The sequence below is a fragment of the Dermacentor variabilis genome, chromosome 2, assembly GCF_050947875.1.
Source record: "Dermacentor variabilis isolate Ectoservices chromosome 2, ASM5094787v1, whole genome shotgun sequence".
Lineage (NCBI taxonomy): Eukaryota > Metazoa > Arthropoda > Arachnida > Ixodida > Ixodidae > Dermacentor > Dermacentor variabilis.
In genome coordinates, this window is record NC_134569.1 from 70052296 (window position 1) to 70073956 (window position 21661).

Sequence of the window (21661 nt, forward strand, 5' to 3'; positions counted from 1 at the left end):
GTTCTGTTCACATGCAAGCTAATGATGCCTTACTCTAAGCGTCAATGGGCAAGCAATTGCAAATGTATGAAAACACTACTTTATAGGTGTAATTGTCGACCGCTACCTACAATAGAGCCCGCAAGTTTCATTTCTAAGGAGGAGGATAACTATGTTAACACACCTCCTCAATTTATTTGGCGGAAATTCATGGGGCAGATTAGTATTGCGCATGCTGCAGCTTTGTAATGCCTCGTTTCTCAGTTTCACAATATACAGCCTCCCTGTGCTGGGAAACACCTGCAAAACAAACCTGCTTGCCCTTCAGTAAATACAAGCTCAAGCTCAATGAACGTGTCTCGGTCTTCCGAAGTGTTTTCTACTGCGCAACAATTGTCATAGCGCGAGATTCCCCAATATCAACGTACATAGCCACCGACGCCCTTGAGGCACATATTCGGCCCATTGCCCGACTACCTTTTCACCAGCTTGCTTATACACCGGCAAAAAGGTCACACACAGGTTTCAGTCCTACAAATGCTGCCAATCGTATTTGGTTGCCATCTAACTACGTGCCTGCAGTACGACCATCTTTGCTTTAATGGTGCCTGAACAATCCTGAAATACGCTTCAGCAACCAAGGAATCGCGAAGAAAGCTATGCCGTCATTTGCCTTCAAGCAGGCCAAATTACGACTTTTTCACAACGTACACAGTAGATGCCTACATGTTTACATCAATGGCTTAGTTACGTCCACAAGTTCAGCTGCCGCGGTGGTGATTTCAGCAAGATCCGTCAAAATACAGCTAAAAACATCATATGTAACATCAACGACAGATGCTGAAGTGGTAGCCCTCCGTGCGGCTCTTCATTTCACGGATGGGGTGGGAGTAGCCAGCCCATCCGAGATGAATCTTCTGCGATTCTAGTGCAGCAATACAGAGTTTACTATCCGCACTACGTCATGGATAACATAAACGGCTCATCCCAAACATCACACAAGTCCACCACCTACTATATATAGTTGACGAAGGACAAGAGATATTATTTCATTGGTTGCCTAGTCCCTGTGGCATACATGAATACGACCAATGGACGCAGCTGCCCGACCTGCCCATGGCGATTTCAACTGCGTTGCCATTCCTCATTTGAGAGCCGACGCAGCCAAGAAGCTTTCCCCATGCTTGCGCGTAACCTTTCATTGGATGAACGGAATTCATTCGACTTCACAAGCTCACGCCTTCATACTCTGGACCCTAATTTACAGCTCCTTATTCTGTCCGACCTCCCACGACGCGACTGCTCCATCTAACCTGCCTATAGCTTGAAGTACCATGTTCAAATATGCACTCCTTTATGATCAGAGTAAAGTTTCTTTTCCCGTGGTGTTGACAGGTGAGGTTCCTGTGATGCAGCTCGGTGGAAGCGAAATAGCAGGCAGAAAACACTGAACAAGTACAACAATCTGTATTCACACGCGAACTATCTACATTTACAGAGAGTGCAAAGAACAGGCCCTCACCATTCTACACCTAGCTGGGTGTAAGAGCGCAGGACGCTGGTAGGACGTACGTAGTGCGGCGCCTCGCCGTTCTACCACTGGGTGGTTAGAGCCCAGACTGCTCGTGAGTGCTCCTTACTGCGGTTCTGAATGCAATGAAAAGAAAAAAGAAGAGAAAACAGTAAAGCCCGGTATGGATGGAGTTGTGCTCACTCTCGCGGCTGGCGCCGGTTGCGTAACTGCATGCCTTCCCCTTTCTATACGCGTGGCTCTTGCATTCCGATGCCCCATCATCGATGCTTACGTGCTCTGACCGTCCCTTCACCCCTATAGTCAGGAGTCACGGCAGTCGCACACGACGCCGCTGCTGTTTGAAGGGAGGGGGGAGGGGCATTTAGTTTTGCGGACCGTTCGTCTTCCCGTATGGCAAAGGAAGAAAGGGTTCAGCTCCCGGCGACAAGTTTTGTGGATGGTCGACCTGTGAAGAGCGAGAGCCGGGTACACTTGAGCTAGCACGTCCTTTCTGAGGGAGCACAATTCGGTCATTCTCGGCATAACTATTATTATTATTATTATTATTATTATTATTATTATTATTATTATTATTATTATTATTATTATTATTATTATTATTATTATATGGAAACATACACACAAAGGAAACAGAGATGGAGCAAGCTGACCACTGCCACCGAGAGGGACACAGCGCCCGCCTACTAAGTGACTCATGCTGAAGTGACACATGGTCGGCCCTACAATGAGTATGGCCAGTAGACCTCTTCGTGACTCCTGTGTGTGCAACGAAACGATTGCGCACCTTCATAGCGAGCGCCCTCGTTTCAACACACAAATAGCAGCGTCCCTCCCCCTCACATCCCCTTTCTCAGCCCCGCCAAACCAACTGGACAAGGACCCAGACTCGAAATAAAAAATTCTCGGAAACTGGACTACACTGAACATCCTCTCCAGCCGCTATAAATGCGATGCTGCGACATCAAAAGGATCCCAGACTCTGTGACAACTTGTCACAGAGTCTGGGTTGTGACAAGGCCTCTCCAAGAGAATTTCCTAATTTCATCACCCCACCTAGTTTTTTTCCTGTCCTCAACTGCTCATCCCTTCTCTTGGCGCCCATTCTGTAAATCTAATGGTCCACCGGTTATATAACCTACGAATTACATGGCCTACCCAGCTCCATTTTTTTCTCTTAATGTCGATTAGAATATCGGCTATCACCATTTCCTTTCTGATAAACACCGCTCTCTTCCTGTATCTCAACGTTACGCCTAACATTCTTCATTCCATCGCTCATTGCGCGGTCGTTAACTTGTTCTTGAGCTTCTTTGTCAACCTCCAATTTTCTGCCCCATATGTTAGCACCGGTTCTATCATGCATTGAATGTTCACCTTTCTTTTCAATGATATGATAATGGTAAGCTTCCAGTCAGGATCTGGAAATGTCTGCCGTATGCAGTCCAGCCCGTTTTTATTCTTCTGAAGTTTCCTTCTGATGATCAGAGTCCCCTGTCAGTAATTGACTTAAATAAACGTACTCCTGCACAGACTCTAGAGGATGGCTGGCAATCCTGAACTCGTGTTTTCTTGCCAGGCTATTATCTCATGTTTAAGGAAATTTACATGCCTTGTAATTATAACATCTCTGTTATTTTCTGCACACCTTATTGTGTACATAATACTTATTTTTGCAAAACAGACAAGTCACCATCATACAGTAAACAAGACATTTTGTTTCCAATATAGTCAGTGACCTCCTCTTTATTGCGATGTCAAATAGATAGACCCTTCTGGCGAATTTACACGCTCTTCGTCGATGTCGGCGTCGATGTGAGGTTCCTTATAAAATCACGGCCTCACGCCGTATGCTGTAGATGCGAGGGAAAGCATGCGAGGGTGAGTAGAGAAGGATGATGGCTTGTTGTGGCGGCGGCTGCTAGCCCACGAAACGGGGGGGGGGGGAGGTAGTGGGGTGATATGCGCGTAAAAGGAGTAGGAGCCGGGGTAGCGCGCTCCGTTGCTACTCTGGCCGCGGCTGCGCACGGCGCGGCTGAGCGTGTCCGTGCACGTCCTACCGTGGAGGTAAACGGCGGTGGGTTCAAAAGCTAGCTCAAACAAGATAGCTGATGGCTTCGTGTGCGCTTTGCTCTCGCGCCTAGTTCGCGTTGAAGCGAGAGGCAGCACGAAGGGGAACTGGCTCGCTGCGGATACCGCGCTCGTCATTACTCCATTGTTCTGACAGCGAGCGTTTGCGGTCGTCGAGTGAGATGTATTCACGTTTGACTGTGCGAGCACGACACCAGGTTTGTTAGTTTGGTTAGTATCCCAATCTTTCCCGATGTTTATACAGCTGATAAAACTACTAACCTGATAGCGTATAGCTGTCTCACGTCAATTCTTCGACGTTCATATCGTAATGAATGCTTCTCCGTTGGAGGGAAACTGCGAGTTTTTTTAACAATGATTTTAGCTTACCAGGCCGTATTCTATCGAATTATCGAAAGCAAATTCCTTATTTACACTACTGACACGTAAACTGATATTTATAGTTCCTTGCCATGTTATTATTTTAATATTTGGGGTTTTACGTGCCAAAACCACTTTCTGATTATGAGGCACGCCGTAGTGGAGGACTCCGGAAATTTTGACCACCTGGGGTTCTTTAACGTGCACCTAAATCTAAGCACACGGGTGTTTTCGCATTTCGCCCCCATCGAAATGCGGCCGCCGTGGCCGGGATTCGATCCCGCGACCTCGTGCTCAACAGCCCAACACCATAGCCACTGAGCAACCACGGCGGGTCATTATTTTAAGCTTTATTACTGTGTCTTTTCACGTCATCTGCTATTAATGTAAAACCATCCTTATTCTCGACCTATGTTACATAATTACATTTGTAAAGACCGTTATATATTACTTTTACGGCTACTTCTGTACATGCCCTTCTTGTTATATTCCTTAGTGAGATCGACTATACGAATAAACAAATAAATAAATAAATAAGTAAATAAATAAATAAATAAATGCTTCTTTTCGCGCAAGCAATAAACTAGCAACTTCACTTTCACGTAGAAATTAAAGCAAGTCCCTGTAATCTGGTATTACACTGCATTTTAGTACTCGTTGTTGAAGTCTTTGGTAAGATATATTCAAGTTATAGCTGAATATTCAGCGGCGTTTAGATCTCGCCTATTTTAATGTGCAATAGGTTTCGCGGTATTTAATGTCAGGGTGCTTTTTCGTAATGTTGTTGCTGTCGCTGAACAAAATTTTTCGCTCGTAATATATGATGGGCTCTTCCTTGAAAACGGCAACAATGAATTACGCTGACTAGACCCTGCGTTGAGGATAAAATCATTTTCGCTTCGCCCATATCCAGCAAAACCATTGGCTACTGAATAAGTTGTCCACGAACTTGACTTATCATTTTTCACTGTTTGCACTCTTTGGATAAGTATACCAAACGACGGTCCCATGCAGCATGCTGGACATGTTATTTTTCTTTTGCCCTTGATTCCATATACCAAATGTAATTTCTGTATGGCGGATGGAAATCAAATAACCTCTATCTTGGCACTCGTTTCTTACAGTGACGGTTCTGTGTATATGCACCATATCATTCTACGAAACCACCTAATCTAACGAGTAAAAGGACAGATTGTTCAACACGACGCGAAATAGAGATAAGCACAACAGAATAGTGACAGAGGGCGCCTCATTTCACGCGGGTGGCCGAGCACATGAAACGCCGTTGCTTCTGCACGGCACCAAAGAATTTCAGGCGCGCAATACGAGCCCGTTCATTGGCCGATAAAGAAATAACTATCTCGAGAAGAAAGCTGCACAGATAAAAGCACGTGGCGGTCTGCTGCCTATTCCTCCGATAGAAATCAGGGGAACGCAGTGCCACAGATTATGATTTAGAGCTCGTGGAAGGAGCATTGTTCGGTGCTCCCAGTATATCTCACGTACGCGGCTGAAAAAAAAAAGGCATCATGGCGCAGCCGCCGCCTCCGCTTGTTGTCTTCGTCTGCGTGCGTTTGCTCGATTCGTCAGCGAGAACCAATCGGCCAAACCTAACTGAGAATTGTACGGCTGTTGTCAACAGATTGCTTCCGCAACTAATCTTCGGTAGCCCCGGAAGCTATACGGTACTAACATGTGGTGTATATGTCGAGTGGCTGAAGATAATGCTCATGCCCTTTTCTAGTGTCAGGAAGATCGTAGGCGTTTCGCGACCAACTGCTTAACACTTTCAAGTTGTTATCACTGCTGTCGCTGCTGTTTTATTTCTTCCTTCTGGCCTGGTCCGTCGTTCTCCAAGATTCTTCTCTATGCTGTCATTAACTGCATCACAGACTTTGACTTCATGAGACCATAGGTGACCTCTTAAGACCAAAACCTCCCTAGAGCTCAGGATCCTTCCTGATGCGGGCAATGCAGAAATGCTTGCGATGTTCAAGTCTTTTTTAATGATACTCTCGCGTGTGTTTGTGAATGGCCGCATTCGGAGATACGAAACAAGTGCAATGCACGTGAATTAGGAATAACGCATTACCAGTAAACCTATTTTGAGAATACATTTATGAATACTCATGACATTCATCGAGATGTAGTGCATTTACTGCAGTGTCTAAGCAAATTGAGAGTGAAAATACACAATAGTTTGCAAGCGTAGGCTTAGAGTAGAAAGCAGCAATTAGTGGTTTGAAAAGTACTAGTGAATTATTTGTCGGTTTTCGTAAATCGAAATAGGTGGACAAGTGTGTGAGCACTCACGGGGCAGCCTTACCATAGAAAGAGCTGCCAAGGGAACAGGCGCAACTTGCACACAGTCTAAATTGACAGATTCTTCTGTTAACTGTTGTTATCATCGCTTTTTCGGTGAATGTGTAACAATTTTTTCATGTTGTTTTCTGACACTGAACCGCTGTATAAATACCTGCAATTTAATGTTTGATTGTTTGGTTTGTTTCTTTTTTCTTGAATATTTATTACTCTCATTATTTAATACGCAAGGCAAGTAAACTAAATGCACTGCGAATGGATGTGTGGTGCCTCATTATAAAGAGTGCTCCTCCTTTCTGGATATTTATTAATTCTCATTGTTTCAAACTGTGATTTCACGAAAGTATGATGGCATTTAGTTCCCTGAAACCCAGTAGCCTTCTCTTCTTATTACGTGTGTTGAGGGAGTCGTTGACGCATGTTAGGCGGCACCGGCTACTCATATTATGTAAATTCATAGACGGGCTCAAAAAGAAAGCTCCAAAGAAAAAAATAGAGCGATGACTACAGTGACAACAGTGTACAACACAAGGTAAGTACACGAAAAGAAATGTTCCAGAGCATTTCACAAAATTCAAACATTGGAGCTGTAGCGACGTCTCCTTGGTGGCAAACAGAGTACTCCTGAACACGCACATAATGATCGTGGCAGCATTGTAACAATTGTCGTTACGGAAACACGAATCTGGGCAAATAAATGGAATTACAATGTCTCGATATAAGTTACACTAATAATATTTAGTAACTTCTAGCTCTTCCCGATTCTACATGGAGCTATACCAATGCTAGCGCTACACAGTGTTGTAAGTTTTCTGATGGCAGTTCAGTCAGTATTTTATCTAGTGACGTTGGATCATTATCCAGAGTATGTCTCTTCGTGAAAAGCCTCTTACGCTCAGTATCAAAATTTCTGCAGTATAGTACAAAATGTTTTATTGTTATTTATTTACTTTATTTAGTATGCTAGCAGCCGATCCGAAGTCTGTCAATTGTCGTTGCTACTGCTTTTCTTAAGGGAGATAAATTGCATGCTGGGGGAAGCTTTTTATAGGAGTGTTCCACCTACATGTAGCCAAGATTTAAAGAAAGAATACTCCGAAGCATTTTAGGAAGACGTCACCAAGCGCATGTCCTTCCTCCATTGCTCCATTGCTCCATTGTACTTACTCCATGGCCTTGCTCCATCCCATGGAGCAAGGTGCACTATTTTTCGCGTTGTGCTTATTTCCACAAATAACCGAGATTATTTAACCAAATTCGCAAGCAATAATTTTAGATCAAATCTTTCAATAAGGAAGTTGCAGAACATTTTGGGCAGCATCTAATTGGGCAGCTTTAAACTTCCTACAAGTTACGTAAACATTGTTTCATGCGTCAAAAAAAAATGCCCGCGCAATAAAACAAGCACGACTAACCGCCGCAATTGCAGTACTCTCAAACGTGCCGCGTATGAACGAACCGCGCGTTTAGCCTGCTGTGCTGCCTGGTCTGCTCATCCCCATCGTAAATCACCTTGAGGGAAGTACGCCACTGGCGCAAATCACAGTCAGGGCTTCATCCTGGCCCTGTCACTTTTTAAAGTGCAGCCCGCCAGGCAAAATTGCAGCACATGAGGCCAGGCAAGCGTGCAATGCTGGCACATATTATACAAACGATCATACAAAAACATATACTAATAATAAAGTAAGCCCTTTCAATTTTTTGTGTTCTTTACCTAGCGAGCTTGCATTCGCAAAGTGCCTAGATCTATATCTCAATAACCCGTACTTCAGGATCCGAATATAGCAATGCACTCTCGCTGAGTAAGTCTTAGGAGTTGCATACATTAACGTTGGTTAAGGAACTATAACGCGGGATTGCTAACGCCACGCAGTACATGATGTTTGCATTCGAATCTGCACTGGTTTGAGTAATCATGCATATGGCTAGGAAATGTATGCGCCAAGGTGGAAAATATTCTCAGGAGGTTCTTGGTAATTGTGTCCACCAGTCAATCAAATAATAAAAAAGGAGATGTAAGAACATGTGGAGTACCGCTAATTCCCATAGGACATTATTTTTTGCTAGTTTTCATGCAGTCCGAAGGTGCGCTCCTTATGGCCGCTAGCTAAACTTTGCGCTGCATGCTCCCCTCCACAATCATTTTGCCAGCGAAGGTGGAAGGGCAAGCGTCTCCACTCAGACATTTCGGCACGATTCAAACTCAGAATAAATGAAATCTGTTTATATTCACTGATATTGAGAATAAAGGTACGAGTCAGGTCATTTGTCGGCAGAACTTCACTCGATTAAAACCTTCGATTAAATTTATTGTGACAGGCCTGGCGTAACTGCGCCGCAGACATATTGCGAAAATCGAAAAGCGCGGAACAAGATTTACTTGACTGTACACGTTAGTTGCTTAGGAAAATGTAATGGCATGTAGGATTGAGGTTGAGTCTTATCACTGAGAAATGTTCGAACACTGCTCACCTGTACGCTACTTGTGTTTTTCTATTTGTTTGTCTGTAATTGCTTATAATTGTCGTAACTTATGCCACGGCAGCAGAGTATGATGAAGGTGTTGCGATTTTTAGGGGCTATATATTTCTACAAACGACTTCAGTACTGAGTGGCGCTAACTTCTGTTGAGTTTTTCGATCGTGCGATTTCTCTCTCTCTCTGCTTGCTTTCTTATTATTTTTTATATGACCTTCCCCATTTTTTCAGCGTAGTCAGGGGTGTTTAACTCTATGCCTTGGACTTCCTGTCGTCCCTCTGACTGCCTGAGATTGCAAGCGTTTTTGTCCACCGCATCTTCATTCTCTACACAGACTCTCGTTGTTTTCGGAGAGCCGGAGATCAGCTGCACAAAGTGTGCTAAAAAAATTACGCAGATCCAATGTACATTCACGTAAATCGATGCTCTGCTCAAGCCATGTGTAACAAATGCTATACAACTAATCGCGATGTATACAATTGTGTTTACGTTAACCCAATGCAGCGTGAAACCGCACGCAACGTTTATGGTTATCCATCAGACATGTGACAACTTTCATCGCACACAGTCTTTATGTTTATGACCTACAGCGCTCACAGGCTAAGTCGAAATTATTATTATTATTATTATTATTATTATTATTATTATTATTATTATTATTATTATTATTATTATTATTATTATTATTATTATATGGACACATACAAACACACAAAGGAAACAGGGAGGGAGCAAGCTGACAACTGCCAATGAGAGGGGCACAACGCCTGCCTACACTGTCCGGAAGAAGGAAGGAAAAGAGTACAATAGGAGAAGAAAATAGGAAAGAAAATAGGAAGTAAACAAATGACCGAGACACGGACAAAAGAAAGTAGGAACATGAAGAAAATGTCTATAAACGGGAGGCCAAATCAGCTTTTTGCATGAAAGTTAGCAAGACTCTATGGGCCTGGTCGCGTTGAGAAGCACTCCCTCTCGGAAACAGGCAGTGTCAAGGGTCGTACACTTGAGTCGAAATCAATGCACCAAATCAGGCGAGCGCACTATGTGAAACTGACCCGCCGTGGTTGCTCAGTGGCTATGGTGTTGGGCTGCTGAGCACGAGGTCGCGGGATCGAATCCCGGCCACGGCGGCCGCATTTCGATGGGGGCGAAATGCGAAAACACCCGTGTGCTTAGATTTAGGTGCACGTTAAAGAACCCCAGGTGGTCAAAATTTCCGGAGTCCTCCACTACGGCGTGCCTCTTAATCAGAAAGTGGTTTTGGCACGTAAAACCCCAAATATTATTATTATGTGAAACTGCTACGGAGCACTATCTACGCAACGGCAGGACAACAAAGGAATGATCACAATGGAAGGAAGCCGGTGACGATGGAATGACGATGACGGGGTGTTTGTATTGGAGTTCATGTACGCATTGTTACGTGCATTACCTGCCACCGTGGCCAACGTCGGTTCGCCTCGCTTTGCACTATGTCCGGTGTCGGTTCACGCTATGCCCGGTTCAGGACAATTGTGCAAAGCAGCCCCTTCGCATATACATCCGCAAATATATACGCAGAGGCACGAGCTAATGCAGCAGCACCAGCAGCAGCAGCAGTAAAGTAGCTGTATGAGTAGGCCTAGGCTCCGGACCCTTAGGACACGTTACGCGCTTTTAAGAATTTGATTTCAAGATATATGTGCGAGTTCCGTCAATATTTCAAGATGCATTGGTGTGCAGAAGTCCGGTTTATACGAGTTTTTAAAGACAGCTAACGCTCAATGTATTGAAATATTCGCTCTCCCTTTCATGTACACTCGCCCACAAAATATTGCGGGGCGCGCGAGCACGTGGCGAAACGGCCCTTCTCCCCTACTAGCGGCGCGCCCCTGGTGTCGAGACCGACGCCTGCGCGCATGCGCGCACCCTCCGAGACTGCAAGCGTGCATGCTTCCGCGCCGGCCGTATTCGAATGTAGCCGCGAGGTACACCTCTTGAGATAGGCGCTGTGGCGCCTGCACCTCGAGCAGCATTTAGAAGAGCCACCACCGGAGGCACGCCCAAATGAGTGTTAACGCTGCACAAAGCCACCGCAGCATTGCAAGTTTGGTATGGTATCTCACGCAGGTTGTTTGGCCAATGAATGAGCTAAGAGGTTGGGGACGAAGGAATTAGAGTTGTGGCACTTCATTTATGGCGATTAATCACAGTCTAAAAAGAAAGGCCAAATATGGAAAACAACTAGGACCGTGGCACCGGAAGTAGCGGGAAAGAGCCGGCTACCTTTGTTACAAGAAATATTCACCGTGAATATATGGCCAGAGAAAGTCATGAGAAGAGAATCTTGGAAAGGCGACGCAGAGAGAGTAATAGAGTCCATCGTTGCCAGGAGTTTGTGAAGGCGGAGGAAGCACCGTGTCATATGCACTTGGCCTGCTTGGACGCTATAGCGGCGACGCTGTCGCTTCACGCCTGGCTATTTCCCTGTTGCATAACGTTCAGGCTTTCGTATTTAAGTCTTCTACTTCATTATACTTTGCGAACTGTTTTCAAAACAATTAGGTAATGTTATTTCGTACAAAATTCCCGCACAACATTAGAAAGAATGGGTCGTTGAGGTCAAAGGGCTGTGGCAATCACAAACCACCTTTATAAGGAACATCAACACGTTTCTCTTGGTGTATGAACACTTTACATGTCTCACCGCAAAACATGGGCAAAAGAACAACAACAGAACTTTACTCATAGATAGAGACGTTTTGTACAGAAACTGGTAAAATCTGTGGGTAGTTAATTCCTTGATCAGCTTTGAGGGCTCCCACTTCGCTCGTGCAAGCGCAACGCGCATTCAGCAAGAAAGCGTTTTCGGCCCTTTAGCATACAGTAACCACAGTTAACACAGTAACCCGCTTCTCACACGCGCCTTCGTGCAGCCAAGGTTACCGGCCAAGCTCTCCACAATTTCGGACAACGTACATATGGGAGAAACGGAAGAACCGTACGTGCAAAATTCCAAAACCAACAATGCGTTTTGTCTTGCACGTATCCCTATTTGGCATACTTTTTGCTGACACTGAGAAGCGATAACTATGCTATCGCCTGCATTGTATGTTGAAAGTAGGCAATGACGTCAAGAGTTGCATGAACAGTAATAAGTATACGTATATATGCTACAAAGGCTCAAACGAAAGCGGATATCATCCAAGCCCGCGGCCTCGAAAAGCTTCCGGTTTCGTTTCTCTGCACGCCCCTTTTCCCAGAAGGAAGCTTGCATTTTCTCGACCATTCATTATAAGCGGAATATTTCTTACGTATAAATTTATTGGAAATACGCACGATGCCTCAATCAGCGTCACGTTGAGGTACTCAATTATTTTGGGGCAAAACTGTTTTTTATAGTTGAGAGCCGCTAGAAACGAAAAGTGTATGGAATCTACGCGATAGTGTACGGGTGCACCACGGCGGCTTGTCCTTGACGATATTGTCCACAAATTTAGAGGGATACTTCACGGCGGATGTCTTACAGATCCGCTGTTTGTAAACGGCAAAAGAAGTATTCTGACAAAGAATTTATTTTGCTCCGAATAACGGGAACGCCATAAAACATAACCTCTGTTCATGCAGCCTTGAATGTGTTGCGCCATCGACGGCACATGATACAAGTGATTTCCAGAAAACAATTCTGCAGAAGCCATCGATGATGATAGGGGGAAAAATGAACCTTTCCACTCTGTGAAGGTGGTCGACCAGCGAAGCTGTTTAGCAGACGAAACGGAGGTGACACATAATTTTCAACAAAGGTACAAACTCATCTATTATCTTGATGGGTGTTCATCGTGACGAAAGGTACGTACACTCACTTATTGTCTTGATCGGTCGTCCTTATTTCACTCACGACTCTGATCACATTCTTTGATAATGCCAAACTGATTCACCTACGCCGCGGGGTGGCCGGTTGGGCCGGATCGGTGTGGCATCGGATGAGATATGTCTGCAACATGGAAGCGTGAACCGCTCTCTTTTCGGTACCGACACACCCACATTGAAATCACCGGCAACGACAACAGGGGCAGTGTCATCGCAGCTAATTCACGCAAAGTGAGTAGCCATGGACCTATGGGACTTTGAGTCATTGCATTTTTTGCGTGCTTACGGAGGTATGAGTCATTGCTCACGGGAGCATGAGCCATTGATGATGACAGTTCTCAACATGCTATTCTGTATGTTGTGTGCGTGATTAGAAAGAACTTAAGCGCTGTTCACTTCACCTTGCTGAGTGCTTGCAGCCTCTTCCTTACGGAGCTATGAGCCATTGTATTTTTTGCTTGCTTACGTGGGTATGAGCCATTGATATTGATAGTTTTTGTTCACGGAGAGTAAGAACAAAAATGCACGGAACCCTAGCCATATACAGCTTTGCTGTAAAAGGAACGAGGGAGACGCTCACAATGTTTCGTATCGTACAGCGCTTGCCTCTGCGTTCTTTCTTTATCTACTTGAGTCGACATTGCTTTGTATGGCTTTTGCATAGGTGTACCATGCGGTGCAGCGCAGGCATGACAGCGAAACGCACGCTCATTGCGTGCGCTTTGCCGTGACACAAAAGTGAGTCACAGAAAAGTGAGCCACAGGTTTGTGATGAAGTTTACACTTCATCACAAACCTGTGATTCACTTTTCTCAGTAGTGTCACAACATTGAGCGAGTCCTTTCTGCCGGCGACCTGGGTTGCTACGGAAATCTGTATAATTTCATATAGCATCTGAAAGCGCTAGCTGCCACGAAAGAAGGACTGGTATATCTGGTGCGCTCTGGCTTTAATAAGTAAATTGTTGCAATATTACACGGCACGCGCCAATCGCCTTAAAGAACTAGCGTGCGCGAAGGAATTTGTGATAAGGTTTTCATTCGCTCTTGCTGTTGATGTGTCTCCAGAGCGTTAGGCTGCTTCGTTGGGAGAGCCTGGTTCAAGTTTTAACCATTCTGACATGACATTATATAACATGCAGTACACGAATAAAGAGTACACTTACGAAAAAAGCATATTTACATGCTTACGTTTATGCCACAGTCTTGTCTATGTCAAAGTAAAAAACTTTTTTATATGACCAATGTCATGCCACAACCTGTATCCTGCTGTATCAGAAAGCCTGTACAATGACGGCATGACGAGAGTTGGTTGACGAAACTGGAGTGACGACGATGACGTCACTACGACAGTATTACGACGACGGTATGACAATGGATGCTTTATAGTAACTGTCTGACGACGACGCAATGACGACGATGGCGGGACAACAGCGTCATAATCACGATTAGATGACGACAGCTTGATTAATATAGGTAACGAAGAAGGATTGAAGTCGATGTAACGATGAGGGCTGTGTAAAGATAACGCCATGATGACCATGGTACGACGAAGACAGCGTTACGATGACAGCATGGAGACAGTCGAATGAAGAAGATAGACTTACGCGATGGAACAACCGCAACGCGATCACATCAATGGTACCACAACGAATGCATGAGGACGACTGTATGAATAGGACACAACGACGACAATGGCATGACATCGCTATGAGGACAATGGGATGACGATGAGTGCAAGACATCAATGACGTCATGAAGAATGTATCGCGAAGCGTGTATGACGGTGACATGAAGACCACGGCATGACACGAGTTGAATAACAAAACTTAAAAACGACGATGCAACGACCACGACGTCATGATGACCAGGAGCGGCCCAAGTTAAGGCTTGTGTCACTTGGTCGGTCTAAAAGGCGCTACGACGGTGACAAGACGACGGTCAGATTACGAAGATGAAATGACGAAGACAGAACGATCACGAAAGCATGACAACCGCGAGCACATACCGAGTTGCCAAAACTGGTAGACAACTTGGGACACTGGGTCGGCATAAGAAAGAAGGAACGAATGAAGGAAAGAAGGAAGCTTAGATAGATAGATAGATAGATAGATAGATAGATAGATAGATAGATAGATAGATAGATAGATAGATAGACAGACAGACAGACAGACAGACAGACAGACAGACAGACAGACAGACAGACAGACAGACAGACAGACAGACAGACAGACAGACAGACAGACAGACAGACAGACAGACAGACAGACAGACAGACAGACAGATAGATAGATAGATAGATAGATAGATAGATAGATAGATAGATAGATAGATAGATAGATAGATAGATAGATAGATAGATAGATAGATAGATAGATAGATAGATAGATAGATAGATGCACAATGTTTGTCGGTCAGCCGAGGTGTGACACGGTGCGCTTAATCTCGTAGTTGACGGCAGAACCTTTTCGGAGAATACGACAGGGGCCCTTCATGATGGTGCCATGGTATATCGTATAGGAATTGGCTGCCAACTTGTAGCTCTGCTGGAATAAATTTATTTTCTAGAAAACGTTGTACTTTGCATGGTAAGCAATTGAATTTCTAACATCAATTTTGAGGGTTGGAATTTAAGTTTTGGGTAGCTTTCTCCGTTTCCCTGAAGGTCGGCTAAGGTGGGGGCACACGTTATGCGTAGACACCTGTTGTGCCAGTGCATATGACGTCAAAGACCAGCACTGACACAGTATTTACGCTCGCTCTCCTTGCAACGATCGCTCAATTACGCTGATATCAATTGGTTTCCTAGATCAGGATGCACATGATGGTCTATTTGTCAGGGATTGTACGACGAATTTCGCGCTCCTGTTCGCTGAATTGACCACTCTGCTTGCAGCGCTCCTGTCAAACACTGCCTCAAAGTGGGGATGGTGAGCTAAGCAAGAGCAAGCTCTAACTTCGCACGAAGGCCATCAGTCATTCTTGATATGAGGTGACTTTCTTTCAGTTTTGCACGATAGCCCAGCTTACACTTTTCTTCGTAATAGCTTTGGCAGCTTGTACCTCCTGGACGTTGCAGTGAACGAATTCTCGGAATAGATCCGCCATAACATTAGTGATTAGGTCCCACGATTGATATTTCGTATTGAAAAGCGCGATGATGTACCAGCGCCACGCTTCACCATCGACGTACTCGCTGAAGTTTCCAATGATGTCGCGCTCTGTCCACGAAGCAACGTTGATACATTCTCGACCGAGTGAGGTGGGTCTTCTTCGCAAGGATCAGGAAACGACGACGTAGGCGGGCATCGTGATGACGAAAAAAAAGGTAGAAAAGAATGTATTCACTTCTTTGGTACATGGTTGTCTCTCTCTTCGAACCTCGAGTGGTTCGCTCTTTCACAGCCGTTCAGATACGCTTTTTATGCCCTTTTCCTCCCTCTCTCCCTCTTTGAGGGAATGCAATGGCCAGTCACAAACGCCGAATCGTTCACCACCTCTATCGCCCTTCACTGGTCTTCAGTGTGCTGCTCGTGGTGCTCATGTCTTCCACGTGCGGCTCGGGTACGTAGTACACCTGTCTCCAGCGTGTCACAATAGGAGGCAACCACCTGAATTTGACGCTCTTCCCCGGGAGTTCTCAACGATGCGTCTGTCACCGATTGTGACGGTCAGGAGGGCGACATTGCTGACTTGAAGCGAAGTGAATGATGAGGCGTGAACATCAACCGTGACAGATGAGTGTCGCTTGTGGGGCTTCCCCCCACTCTGAGGGACCACCATGCATAACAGCACCCCCACCGCCCCCACCGCCAGATGTGGTAGTCGATGTCTTCTTGGAAAACATGGGGAACACTTGACAGGTCGATCATAACAACGTCAATGCTCACCTCGACGAGATGCTGCCATTTGTCCGCTACGATGTCATCGGGTGCCCCGGTAAACTTCGGTAAGACGAACATCTTTCCCGTGGCCATGACATTGATGATCGGCTGTTCAGGCGCTAATCCTGTGGACATGTTGTTACAAAAAGAAAGTTCGATGCACAAATGTATGTACAACTATTTACATGGGGAGAAGTTCTAAACGCCGAGGCTGGTGCAAAGGTAACAGCTCCAGTAGACAGTCTACCACTTCATTTCTCTCTTGCTGTCCTGTCCAAATGCTCCGTAACATAACCCCCGAAGGCTCGAGCGCCGTCCCGGCGATGATTAGAATGATGATCAATTAGCTGAACATCATATTTTTAAACGGGGTACGTGGACGACGTCAGTTCCTAGATGGGATGAAGTCGGCGTGTCATCAACAGAGACGATTTCGTAATTTAAGTAACCTACTTGTCACAATACTCGGTAGCGCCCAGTGTAGTGTGACAGCAGTTTTTTGGACCGGCCGATGTGGCGACTTGGAGTCCATTGAAGAAAGAGCTTTCCGGGAAAGAACTGAAAGTTTTTACTGAAACTTTACTGAAACTTTACTGAAACATGGCTTTCAGGTAATGACACAAACCCGAACTTTCCAGGTTACCTGTCTGAACATCTTTGTCGTAGGCAAAAAAAGGGTGGAGGGCTGGCTATCTACTTCAAGAATACCTTTTCTTATGAACTGTTTAGTGATTTCTCGGTAATGAATGCCGATTTTGAATGTTTGTGCTTGCTTATCGACAAAATAGTGGTCGTCGCTCTATACCACCCTCCGCTAGGGCACAAAGGTCGTTTCGTAGAGTTTGTGGACTTACTGTTAGCTTCCCCTGTCTTTTCAAACGCGTCTTGCATTATTATGGGGGAGAAAAATATCGACTTAAGTTTCAATAATGCTTACGTAGAAAATTTCGAGACACTGTTATCGACGTATGGCTTCGCAAACCATATAAATAAACCTACAGGACTTACAAAACAAACTGCCACTGTTTTGGATGTTTGCATAACAAACTTCAGTCCACGAGACATCTCCAGCGGAATATTTTTATATGCTCTTATGGATCATCTGCCAGTTTTCTTGCTTTTTACAATTACTAGGCACTATGACAAGCCCTATATTAACAGAGAAGGTAGACGAGCCATAAACCTTCCAAGACAAAAAGAATTTTTCCACTTGGTCAGTCTGATTGACTGGAGGGAGGTTTACAATGACGAAAATGCAGAAAGCGCTTACAAGAAATTCTTTTCTTTACTACACGCTTCATACAATGCCGCATTTCCTGTATTACAGCCGTGCAGTCGCAATAGAAGAAAACACAAGAAATCTTGGATTAATTGAGAGCTTTATCACCTCATCAAAATAAAAAATAAGTTATTTCATGATTTTATCCGTTCACGGGATCCAAATACATTCACAGAGTTTAAGAAGTATCGGAATGCTTTAACGACTGAGTTAAGAAAAGCAAAACAGTACTACTATCAGAATCTTTTTGAGAGCATATACAATAATCAGCGACGAATAAGGGAGGTTGTAAACTCGCTCACTTCAAGAACAAAAGCTAGGGATAGGATTACGCAGCTCGTAATTGATGGTAAAACACTCATCGGTGAACGACTAGCTAATACAATGAACAAACATTTTGAGGATGCTGGCTCCTACAATACCATGAGCGAAACTGTCCGCGACGACAGTATGCCACTAGACACCATATTGAATCACTCTCTTTTCTTGAAACCTACTGATCCTAGTGAAATTTCAAGTATAATTGGCAAGCTAAACAATAATACATCTCCAGGGGTGGATGAACTTCGTCCAAATGAAATAAAATAATGTCGCCTTTATTATGTGAAGTTCTTAGCTACATAATTAACCTCACTCTAACAACAGGCGTATTTCCTAAGCTATTAAAAGTCGCCAAAGTCACCGCAATTTTCAAAGAAGGTGATACAAACAATTTATCTAACTACCGACCTATTTCAGTACTTCCTACAATATCTAAAATATTTGAATGCGTGATTCATGAGAGGCTAGTTTCATTTTTAGAAAAGCATCAGGTGATAACTCAATGTCAATATGGCTTTCGCAAGCATTGGTCGACAGAACACGCTCTCGTACACATCAAAGACAGGATAATTGAAAACATGGAATGTAGAAAATATACACTAGGTTTGTTTTTAGACATTCAGAAAGGTATTGATTCCATACAGTTCGATTTATTACTTAACAAATTATCAAGATACGGTGTCCGAGGTATTGTACTAGATCTTCTAGATGGTTATCTGAATGATCGTTATCAGTTGGTGAAAATTAATGATGCGGTATCAACACTCACGAAGCTAAAACAAGGAGCACCACAAGGATCAATATTGGGCCCATTACTATTTCTTGTCTATATCAATGACCTTATCAAAATTGATAGTTCTGCTGAAACCATAATGTATGCTGATGATACCAATGTCTTTTTCTCTTCGCATTACCTACTGACACTTAAATTCTCTGTAAATGACTACCTTGTGCATGTTTCAAACTGGTTAAGCAGAAACAAGTTAAGATTAAATGCCTCAAAAACAACATATGTCATATTTCGTCCTCCCAACAAACCTCTACACCACAAACTTAACGTGAAATTTGAAAACACCCTTATAAAACAAGTTCAGACACAAAAATTTCTCCGGGTTTGGTTTCAGGAAGACTTGAGCTGGTCAGTGCACGTTAGAAACCTAAGTGTAGATCTTGCCCGCACAGTTGGATGTCTATACAGGATATCTGCGCTCATACCGCTCTAGCTAAAAAAGAACATTTATTGTTCACTTTTTTATTCCAAATTAACCTATGGCTTAATGGTTTGGGGCACTACTACGCAATACAATTATACTAAACTTATTACTTTACAGAAGAAAATTCTGCGCTGTTTTGAATCTTATTGTGGTAATGCACAGGACTTAAGAACCGCTCCTCTGTTTAAGAAACACGGCATCCTAAAGGCTGACCAGTTATATTATTTAAAAGCGCTGCAAGTGATCCATCAGAAGAGACTATACGGAATTATGGACTCTGAAGACGGTGAATACCTTTTGAGGCACCGAAAACACCGAACACCAAAAATCCGAACAAATTATGGAAGGCAAACAATGGCGTATCAAATACCTGCGATCTTAAACAAATTTGAAGGTAAGCTAAACTTTGAATGCAAATTAAAAGCATTTAAAAGCCAACTTAGGGAGCTATTGTTATCTTGCCAATTTAACTATAGCCAAAATTGAAGTGTTTTTCATATTTTACTGTCTTCTCACAAAGGATACATAAAACTCTATATAATACATAATGACTGTAGCAATTGCTCTTATCTTACCTTTGTGTCGTTTCAAGCAACATTATTCAGTTTCACTGACAATTATATTTCATTTGTATGTTTTTGTACAACAGCTGTTTGTGCTGATTTATTCAAGTAAATTGCTTAGCGTCCTATTATGTATGATTTGTTATGTATCATTTGTGTGCAACAGTATATGCAATACGTTTGTGTACAGGTGTCAAATGCTGCGTTTTTTTTTACTTTATTTCCTTTGTTTCTAAGATTTGTGTTGTATCTGTAACCGCTGTAGACTGTTTAGGGACAGAGGCTTCGCCAGGCTCCATCAGCCTTTAGCTTCTGTCCCTGCATCAGGCTCTGTTTTCGTCTGATGCTGAAATGAAATACATAAAGTTCGTGTGGCAGCTGTCTTAGTCAGTCTTTGCATGGCTGAGCAGCTTTAAGTCGATCGCAGGCAATCTGGCGAGCCACCCAAGCCCGACCAACGGCATCATGGGAGTATTCTGTGGTATGTTGTGACATCGAAGGTAACAAGGTGTAAAAAAGCAGAGTGAGATGACGACCAAACGAGAGGTAGAAAACCGAGAACCCATAGTATCATGATGTGTTGAATTGTTCGCGAATTACACGTAGTAAAAAGTGCTGTCCTAATCGCACTGGTCTGCTGGAACGTACACAGACATCTCTGCAAGGTTGAGATTTTGTCGTTCCGTCATTCCGTTCATTTGTGGGGGATATGAGGCTGCAAACTTTTGTTCGGTGGAGCAGGAACGAAGTATGCCTTCGGCAACTTGGGACAGGAAGTAGCGGTCACGATCTGTCAGCAGCTGCATGCCTTGGCACTTCATGGTGAATAATCACGTCCTGAAGTAAAATGTGTGCTACATCTGTAGCCCTGCTGGTGAGCAGGGCACAAATGTTAGCATAAAGCATCGCATTATCTGAGGGAACGGCTGCCCATGGGGGGTGTTCCCTTTTATGGATGTGGGGAGGCGCCAAGAAGGCCCACGCCGTCCCGAAAGAAAGGCTCCGTGCGAACATCTATTGGATCAAGGTAGCCAGCAGGTCGCGCTTAGGGCCTCTTTCAACGCTGGCCGAGGTCGCAAGGCGCAACGTAGCGCCGCACGGAACGATAAAGGCCCGGCTATAAGAAGCGACGTCGAATTCTGTCGTATGTGTGGGAGGTGCCAAGGTGCCCGGCAGTGGGTGTGTCCTAAAGCTCAGCAAGAACAGTAGAACGGAGATGACGAAGGCAGCTAGCAGTAAATCTGGTCCATCAGAGCTGATGTTGTGTCAATAAAAATGTCGTCATTGACGACATTTGACAAACACTCTGATTGAGCGGGATGATTGGCCAGTAGTCGAGCGCTCAATGGTCAACTGTAGAAGGTCGTCAAGCTTTCGCTGCTAAGTAACGATATCACGAAAATAAGAAACGGCCAGAAGAGAAGTGTCGGCATCCTATTCGTCGTTTTGAGGAGGGTGTATGGGTGACGAGACAAGCAGTGGGCGGCCAGATATAAGCGGCCGGACTTCTACATCACAACTAAAGAATACTCCTGAAGCCTGAGTGCCCGTCGACCTAGGTGGCCAGTTAGGTCTTTCAGTTAATGGCCATATTACGACAAGAGAACATGGTGGGTCGCATACGCTGAACTCCAGAAGTCGAAGAACTGCTTAGCGAACGAACAGAAAAAAAAAGAAATATCAGAGTGGTAAACGCGAAAAGCTCCAGCATCCCAAGCGAACGCTTCAGCCCTCCTGCAGCCACAAAAAGCTCCCTCAATGTAATTCAGCATCACCTGCCCTTGCGT